Source organism: Pezoporus occidentalis, unplaced genomic scaffold, assembly GCF_034315485.1.
Source record: "Pezoporus occidentalis ecotype Australia unplaced genomic scaffold, CSIRO_AGI_Poc_V1 ctg33, whole genome shotgun sequence".
In the NCBI taxonomy this organism is placed as follows: Eukaryota; Metazoa; Chordata; class Aves; order Psittaciformes; family Psittacidae; genus Pezoporus; species Pezoporus occidentalis.
The window spans coordinates 3,575,825-3,584,925 of NW_026915268.1; positions in this window are offsets into that span (position 1 = coordinate 3,575,825).

A 9,101-nucleotide genomic window follows, 5' to 3' on the forward strand; every position below is an offset into this window, starting at 1 on the left:
CAGGGCACCCTTCAGAAAAGAGCCCAGAACACATCTGGGTTCCAGGGTGGCCCTGCCTGGGGCAGGCAGCACTCTGCAGCACATTGGTACCTGCACCCTGAACCCAATGCATGCAGTGATGCAGAGAACCCATTGTATGCAGTGATGCAGAGAATCCAATGCATGCAGTGATGCCGAGAACCCAATGCATGCAGTGATGCAGAGAACCCAATGCATGCAGTGATTCAGAGAACCCAACGCAGGCAGTGATGCAGAGAACCCAATGCAGGCAGTGATGCAGAGAACCCAATGCAGGCAGTGATGCAGAGAACCCAATGCAGGCAGTGATGTAGAGAACCCAACGCAGGCAGTGATGCAGAGAACCCAATGCAGGCAGTGATGTAGAGAACCCAATGCAGGCAGTGATGCAGAGAACCCAATGAAGGCAGTGATGTAGAGAACCCAACGCAGGCAGTGATGCAGAGAACCCAGTGCAGGCAGTGATGCAGAGAACCCAATGCAGGCAGTGATGCAGAGAACCCAATGCAGGCAGTGATGCAGAGAACCCAACGCAGGCAGTGATGCAGAGAACCCAATGCAGGCAGTGATGTAGAGAACCCAATGCAGGCAGTGATGCAGAGAACCCAACGCAGGCAGTGATGCAGTCATTGCTCTTCACGAGGCGCACACAGCCCCAGGGCTCCCCGGGCCACATCTCCTGCAGGATCTGCACTCCCTGAGCAGAGGCATCCCCAGGACCCCAGGCGGGGCTCAGTCAGCGCTGCTGCAGGGCTGGAGGGCGGCCCCGTGCCCCAGGTGACACTGCTGCCCTCGCTGCCTCCCGGCCCCGCTGAGCTCCCCGAGGAGCAGCCCCATGGTATTTTTAGCCTGTTTACAAAGCCGGAGCAGAGCTCAGGCCAGCACAAGTGGTGCAGTCAGTGGGCAGCTGAAAGCCAGTGGGCAGCAATGTGGAGGTGGTTTTCCAGGATAGGTGCTGATGTTAAAGAAGGAAAGCAAACCAGAACCAACACCAGAACATCACCATCTTGCCCTTCCTGTAATGAGCTTTTCTCCTTCTGAGCCTCACCTCGCTGGGGACCCAGCTCTGCAGGTGCAGCAGTGTCGGGGTTCCACAGGCTCCTGCTGCTCCCCTCTAACACAGCTGAAGACCATGAGGCCAGAAGAAACTTCAGGGATCTGGTGTCTGGATCTTTTGCATGGTCTCCAGTGAGAGCATTATCCACCTCACCAGTGTCTGTCTTGAACTGTGATGCTTGTGCTAAGCATGGCAGCCCAGGAGCAGTAGTAATAATTGTCAGAAAAGTGACCAGCCTTCTTCAGCTCCAATCTGAAGTCACCTGGAATTTGTGTGCACAAGTCACGTTAGTGTTTTAGACATCCTGTCATAAGCAGAGCAGGGCATCTTCTTCCCCTTTCTGTGCAGATCATTCCAGAGGACACCAGGTAGATGGCTCCGGTTCAGCATGAATGCCCTAAAGATTATGCAGTAACACCAGTCAATGTTATTTGCCCTTCTTCCAACACTTACAAACTGGTGAGATTTGTTCCAGTCAGCAGGTTTTGGGATCGATATTACGGATCCTTTCCTAAATGCCACTTCAGTCCCATGTCACAAGGGATGGGGCTGATGTCCATCATGCTTCCCTGCTGCCCCTTGTTCAGAGCCCAAACCTCTCCTTAAGGTGAATGAAGGGTGCTCCAGGCTTCCAGGCAGGTACACACCAGACCTGGTGTGCTCCGCAGCCAGGAGGAGGCTCAGCTCAGTCAGCATCTTTGTTCTTCTTTACAGAGCCAAGGGCAAGCAGGAAGCAGCCGTGTTAGAGCTCTGGCATCTGGTGCAGGGTAGGAAAACACTAACCATGTCTCTGTCCCTTATATTTAGGGAAAACATGTCCATGCTGCTTTCTCACAGCCCAGCATGACTCGTGTGCATCTGTCTGTTCTGGAAGGTCACCCAAGCCACAGTGAGTCAACACAAGATGTTTCATCTCAGAGCACAGCTCGGCCAAGCTGTGTGCTCAGACAAAAGCCCAGCAGAGCCAGGCTATGGGCGGCCAATATGTATGGACAGGGAAAGGATGTCTTATAAGGCTTGAACCAACACAAGTCTCTGATGGTGACTGCAAAACTAGAAAGCTGGGGAAATGTCAACCCCTACAGAGCCAAACCACTCTGTACTCCCCCAAAAATATTTGGAGGGTTTGGCCTTAATGCTCTTGCAGGGGGAGCTGGGCAGGCCGGGGTGGTTGGTGATGTGCCAAGGTGCGGAGGGGCAGCGCAGGCTGAGCCTGGGGGGAACATTGCTCCCCTTGCTCAGCACCCACAGCAGAGCTCTGCCCTGCTCAGCGGGAGCCCAGGAGCAGCCTCAGCAGGACAGCGTGCTGGGAGAGGAGGCAGTGACCTGGGTGAACAGGGGACTTCCTTGTACATCCCTGGGCATGGCCGGCTGCCTCCCGCAGCACCCTGAGCACCTCCAGCCCAGCCAGGTCTCACCAGTGGCTCCACACTGGGCTCCACAATGCGCACTGCTGCTGGCACGGCAAAACCCACTGCTCCCACCCAGGCCTGCTCATCCACCGTGTGCAGACACGGCAGGCAGGGACAGCATCAGGGTACAAGATGCATGTAGAGCCTGCGGCGACCTCCCTTGAAGATGAAGCAACCCTGGCGATGCCCATGGGGGATCTCCCCACATCTGGAGCTGTCCCAGCCCAGGGGAGGAGCTGGTGCGCTCAGTGCTGCAGGGGAGCTGTGCGGGGCAGCAGAGGCCAGGGACAAGCATCTCTGGCTGCACTGGCCGGGGACCTGGGCCAGGCACCACTGGAGGAAAGGGAGGTGTGGGCTGGCGGCAGCCCTCGCTCCATCCTGCAGTGCCCCCCAGGCACAGAGGGATGCAGCACAGGCCGTGGCATGCTTTGTTTTGTGAGGATCAGCACAGCTCCGCCGGCCTCCGGGCTCCCTGGGTGCCTGTGACAACGCTGCAAAACAGCCGTCGAGGCAACCGGTGCCCTGGATAAGAACGCGGACAGAGCAGGGAGGAGAGGCCAGGGGAGCGCCTGGACCCCTCTCCTAGCACTGCAGACGGCGTCTTGGTCCCTCTGCTCCCGCGATCCCAGGGGAGCCGCCTGGGAAACCACAGAGCACTCTCTGCCACCCCGGGAAAAGGAGAGCAGGCAGCGCCAGCCTCGCCGCTGCGGCTTTGCTGCCCAGCCCGTCCTGCTCTGCAGCACCTGGACTGCCGCGCAGCCATCGATTTCCAAAGCCTCCCCTCCGAGGCTGCCTCCCCTCCAAAGCTCTCGGTGTGGTTTATATTGTATCCCAAAATAGAAACAAGCGGCTGAAGTGCCGCTCACTGCACGGGTTTCTTCCCTTTCCAAACGCAGCCCAGACCTCAGGGTGCACCGGAGGGCCCCGGGATCGGACCCGGCTCTGGATGAGCTGTCACTCAGTGCTTGGCATCCTGCTGAAGGATCCCCATGGCCGCGCTGCTGTAGCGCCCTCAGCGCCAAGCCCGCGGGTGCTGCGGGATGCAGTGCTGGGAAGGGCCGGCCCAGGAAACAGCCAGGAGCAGGTCTGATGCCATTTGTGGGGCTTTATTTTCTTCTCCTCGGCATTGACTCAGAAACACACGAGCACTGAGGAGCTGCCTAATTCCTCCTTTGGAAAGCCTTATCACAACATTGATTTTAGAGCAGAGCAGATGCAATAATATTAGACAGAAGAAAATGCAGCTTTTGCTCTACTGAATACTGTTGCTTTCTTGATGTTAGCTTTGGTTTTAATACCATTAAGTAGAAGAGCTAATATCATCTCAGGCATGATTGAACTCAGTCACAATAACTTATACTGCCTTTTGTTATTGTGCAGAAAACAATACAATTAGACACTGAAGAATTACTTTGACACAGCAAGGAGTTTGTCATGCCTAATTCTCACCCATCTTTCTGTAATGTAAGGCTAGCAAACACAATAGGTTAAAAATACTTTTTCCTCCTCTGACAAATAACAAACAGACCACATCTAGTATCTACAGAAGCCTCAACTCTAACCCCTATCACCAACAACAGCACATGTACCAGCACCGCCCTCAAGGCAAAGCCCATGATTATGGGGCACGTGAAACGGCAGGAGGGAACAGCTTTGTAAAAGGCTCAAGATAATTTAAATACCCTAAAAATCAGAGGTCCAGAATGCCGGAAGTCCAAAGGTTGGAGTGAGAGATGATCTCTGTGGGGTTTTAAGATAGCCATAGCCTGGTTTCCAAGTACCACCTCAGCTGTGCCACTCTGGGAAGGGGCAGGCTGAGCTCAATCAGAAGGATGCACTTTTTCACAGGAAACTACTGAGAGTTTCTGTTTTGGAAGTGTTCTTTTCTAAAGCACAAATACTTTGAAATGCCATTTCTCTGGAGGCTGGGCTGGAATATATTTTCCAATTAATAACAGGGCTATTAATTTAAAACTTTTTTTTTTTTCCTAGGAAACCCAGAACTGCAATAATCTGTGGTCCTGAAGTCTGACCTTTGTGATATGCTCCTGCACCAGAAGTGGGAGCTTGTGCTTTTCCAACACTGAGAACAGAGGGATAACACAAACCTTACTGAGAGACAGCAAATGCCTGAACAATGAGCACTTCGAAAAGATTCCTGAGCATGCTGAGCGTTATTCATCTCATCTGGGAGACTTGTAATGTAAGTTCTGGCTGTTGTTTTACAGAAGAAACAAACCATCCACCCGACAGAATTCCTTCTGCTCCTCAGTAACACTCATGCTTGGCATGCCTGCTGAACAGCACATCTTGTATCTACACATGATAAACCACTTCCAATGGACCACAGTTCCAGTCTGGGGTGGTGGCTCCACAACTGTGGGTTTGGTGCCACCATTCAGTCCAGCTAAAACACCCCTGTGTTCCTATGGCCATGACCAGCCCCTACAAATTAAAGTGAGGGTTTTCAAACCAGTTTGAGGACCTTGGAGACCTCCAAATCATAGATCTCACGCAGAGATACAATTCCCAATGTCCTATTCCTCCACTGAAAGTCCCCAGTTAATCTGACAGCCCCTTTGCTCCGTCCTACAGGAGGGGTGTATCATGCCTTGTAGCATCAATAAACTTGCAAACTGAAACACAACCTCAGGACAAAGTGTAACTTGCTTCATTTTGAAAGTGGAACAGGGATGTTTGCAATAACAGTCAAGCCCCTTGGCACCTCTGAAAGGTCTGCTTAGAAAGAGTGTAAGTGCCTGTAGGCTCGGGGGGGGGAAGAAATCCCTCAGTTTTGTGGTTGCAGCTTTGACTTATTTTGATCACTGTCTCAGGGCTGGAATGGGGAAGTCTTGCTGCCAAGAGATGGTTGGGTTGCTGGTGGAAATAGCTACAAAATCTCCTGTTTCTACAAGATGAATGTAAGCCAGGGGTGGAAAGAGCTTTACCCAGCCACTGAGCTCTTTCAAAACAATCTAGAAAGCCATTTTCAGCCACTAGAACATTTATTACTCTTGGCCTGTCTGGGGTGCTGCCAGCTGTCTGCTGAGGACAGGGACCACGTGCCTGAGAGGGGAACAACATCCCAACTGCAAGCCCAGTGTTCACCTCTGTGCTACGTGGTGCAGGGCCCCAGTGCAGCCCCAAGCCTGGCACCCCCCAGCTGGCACTGGCTGCCTGAGGGTCTGCTCTGTTGACATGTGCACCTGGTAACACAGAGCCTGAGAGCTGGGAGAACACCTGTGATGGGTGGGACAGGGCACGTCTGACATCCTAGAAAGGCTTCCTGAAAAACCATGTGTGTTCAAGGTCACATAAAACACCTAAAAATGAAGAGGGGCCCAAATCTGACCCTTGCAGCTTGGGCTCATTCCCTGAGCAGGAGCTGCCCAAAATCCCACATGGTACAAACCACACCAGACCCAGATTTCCCAGCATCAGGAAGAAGAAAAGAAACCTTTAGGAAATGGGCTTTGGGGCAGTCATTCTTAAGAGCTTTCAGTTGTGCTTGCGCTTATAGATACCCATTACACATCAAGAAACACCAAGAAAACACTGGAGATGCTGATACTAGGAAATGAAATGGGAAAACTGGAGTACCCTAAGGTGGGGTCAGGTTCTCAGATTGCAGACACCATCCTGAACTGATCTAGTTTTGTTATTTTAACTTTTTAAAGACAAGCCATTGTTAAGGTAAAATAGAGAACTCTGGTGAGGTTGTTTATTTGGCTGTCTTAAAAACCAAGAAAACTTGAGGGTAAAAATGTGTATTTAGCCAGAGAAGCAAACTAGTTCTAAGGGGTCCTGCCATGCATTTGCATTTGTCAAGATCAAGAAGTTCTCAGTTCCAGCCAAAGAAAACATTGTGTGTATATTTTTGTCCAGCAGTTGTAAGTAGCTGTTTCCATAAGATTTCACTATGCAGAGTACCAGAAACCTTGCTCCAAAGCACATGCACCAGCCAAGCCTCTTGGGGCCGGAACCACGTGTGGTCCTGGGGGATGCTTGGCACCAAACCTGGCAGCGCTGGTCAAGCAGGGCCGGGCACTGCTCCCCCTGCACATGCAGCCCACCCTCCGCCTCTGCATCCAGCCAGCTCCAGCAGGCCTGAAATGGTGCAACCCCAGGATGACAACAGTTAGCTCTTGATCTGTGCTCTTCATAGCATGATTGAAGCAGCAGCAGATTTTGTGCAGATACACAGAGCTATTGGGAAGCTGACACCTGAAGTCAAAAGCTGACCTTTCCTAAGCTCCCCACTAAGGGTTGGCTTGACCCAGGCTTTGGTTTAGCCTCATGGCTGCTACAGAGCCAGTAATATTTGTTGTGGACACCAGCAGAATGAGTCTGGCTAGAGCTTTGCTCTGCTTTCTCACCAGCCCCAGGCTCAGAATCACCTACTCCTCCATACCCCCTTTAGGTATCAGTCTTTAACCCGCATTGCTCTGATGCACATGTGTTTCCAGACTTGAAAGGGTCACATTGGGGATTTCATGTTTTATGTGTTTTAGTCAAGCTACAACAGACTATCTGCTCTCTTATTTTTGCCCACGTTGCTCTCTACAGTCCTTGCGAACATCAGCAACACCCAAGAAGAGCATAACAGCAACAAACAGCAGCAGGAAGAAAATATGAACCAGAGTAGGAGTTCCCTACTTGGCCTTACATCAAATCAGCTCCTCCTGCTGTCTGTGCAGGCAAAAGCTGAGCAGTGCTTTGGGGCTTTTTTAGCCCCTGTCCACTAAAAACCTTGGAGTTCAACTTCAAAACAACCTCAGCACTGCCTTCCAGAGCCAGGCTGCCTGCAAGGGCTGTCAGCAGGACACAGCGATACTTGGCACACTCAGAGATGCTCTCGGAAGGTTTAGCTCCTTTGGGTTTACCCAAAACTTTGTATCAACTTCACTCCGAAAATCTGCCAGGTCTCAAATCAGTCAAGAAGCTCCTTGTCTTCACACACCTGGTATTCCTCACAGCATGTGTATTTTTACCGCAACATACCAGGCTTAAAGGCCCCGAAGGTCCTTCCAGCCACCTCACTGCTCTGGAAGGATGTTTTACTTAGCATGCATTTCATAAGCAGTGATTTTATCCTGCCGTGCAACACTCGCACTTCCCTCCCCAGGCAACAGGCCAGCACCGTGTTAGTCTGTGCACTAACAGCTGGTTTCTCAGAACGTGAGTATTTTGCTATACTGTCCCAAGTTCTTTATGTATCGTTAGCTACAAGCTGGCATCCAAGGGAATATTCCTTTGTTTACTCCCTTAGGCTTATTCCTGGGCTTGTCCTCACAACTGCCTGTGTCCATACAGCTTAAAAACTTACATGTGTGCCTCAAGAAGAGACTGCTGGGCCAACAGCTTCCTATTTGAAAATGTCTGCAAAACTCCATCCAGAGGAAAAACAGAACTATTGAGAGCTGGAAATCAAATCCTAGCTAAATGTGGATATCCACAGCTCTATAGCAAGGCACCAGTGCAAAACACCCGCTCGGTCCCACAAGTGACAGAGGCAGGATGAGCGCTCCGGTACGACACGCCGGCACTACACCCAGCGTTCAGCCAGGCACACAGGCAAGCAGCGGCACTTCCATTCCTTGCTCCGGGCTCGATCCCCACCCGTGCAGGGTCAGACCTCTCTCTGCACTGACCTGTGAGCCGCTTTTCCCTCGTGCTCTTCCAGAAGCCATCCCAGGCCCTGCTGGCGGAGCCCCCGGGGTGGTCACTGAGGCACCGCCTCAGCCGGGGCTTCCCCATCGCCTCCATCCTCACCCGCACAGAGCCGGGCTCCTGCAGGGACCGCAGCACGTCAGGGCCACAGCGAACCCGGGCCCCAGCTCCTGCCTCCTGGGCTGCCCTGGAGACGCTGCTGCACGGAGCAAGTGTGCAGGTGGCTCACGGACAGCCCGGGGCAGGCGCGGGAGCAGCGCCCCGGGCAGCAGCCTCCGGAGCACACCCAGCCCCGAGGCGAAGCTCTCACAGTAAACACAGCCGGGCCCTGCTCCACAGGGCCATAAATAAGGAGCGAGGCTCCGCGGCTCTGGAAGCGCGGCACCTTCGCATTCCCGTTGCGCAGCACTAACCCTCTGTGCAACGGCTTTCCCCGCCTCTCCGAGCTTCCTAGCTCCTGCTCGCTGTGCGGTGGGTCACAGCCTGCCACCCCCTGCGCTGGTGTGCGCTCACTGCAGGGCATGGGCTTCGATTTTTGATGGTAATTTGTTTTGAATAGAGCAGCCCGGTCTAGAAGTGCAGCAGGATGTTTCTGCTCTGTGGTGGGTTATTGCCCCAGCCTGGGTGGGAGCAATCCCAGGCACAGCTACAGGTTGGGCAGAGAAGCGATTCAGAGCAGCCCAAGGAGAAGGACTTGGGGGTGTTGGTTGATGAGAAAATGAACATGAGCCGGCTTCAGTGTGCGCTTGCAGCCCAGAAACCAACCGTATCCTGGGCTGCATCAAAAGGAGCGTGACCAGCAGGTCGAAGGAGGTGATCCTGCCCCTCTGCTCTGCTCTTGTGAGACCTCACCTGGAGCATTGTGTACAGTTCTGGTGTCCTCAACATAAAAAGGACATGGAACTGTTGGAACAAGTCCAGAGGAGGCCACGAGAGTGATCAGG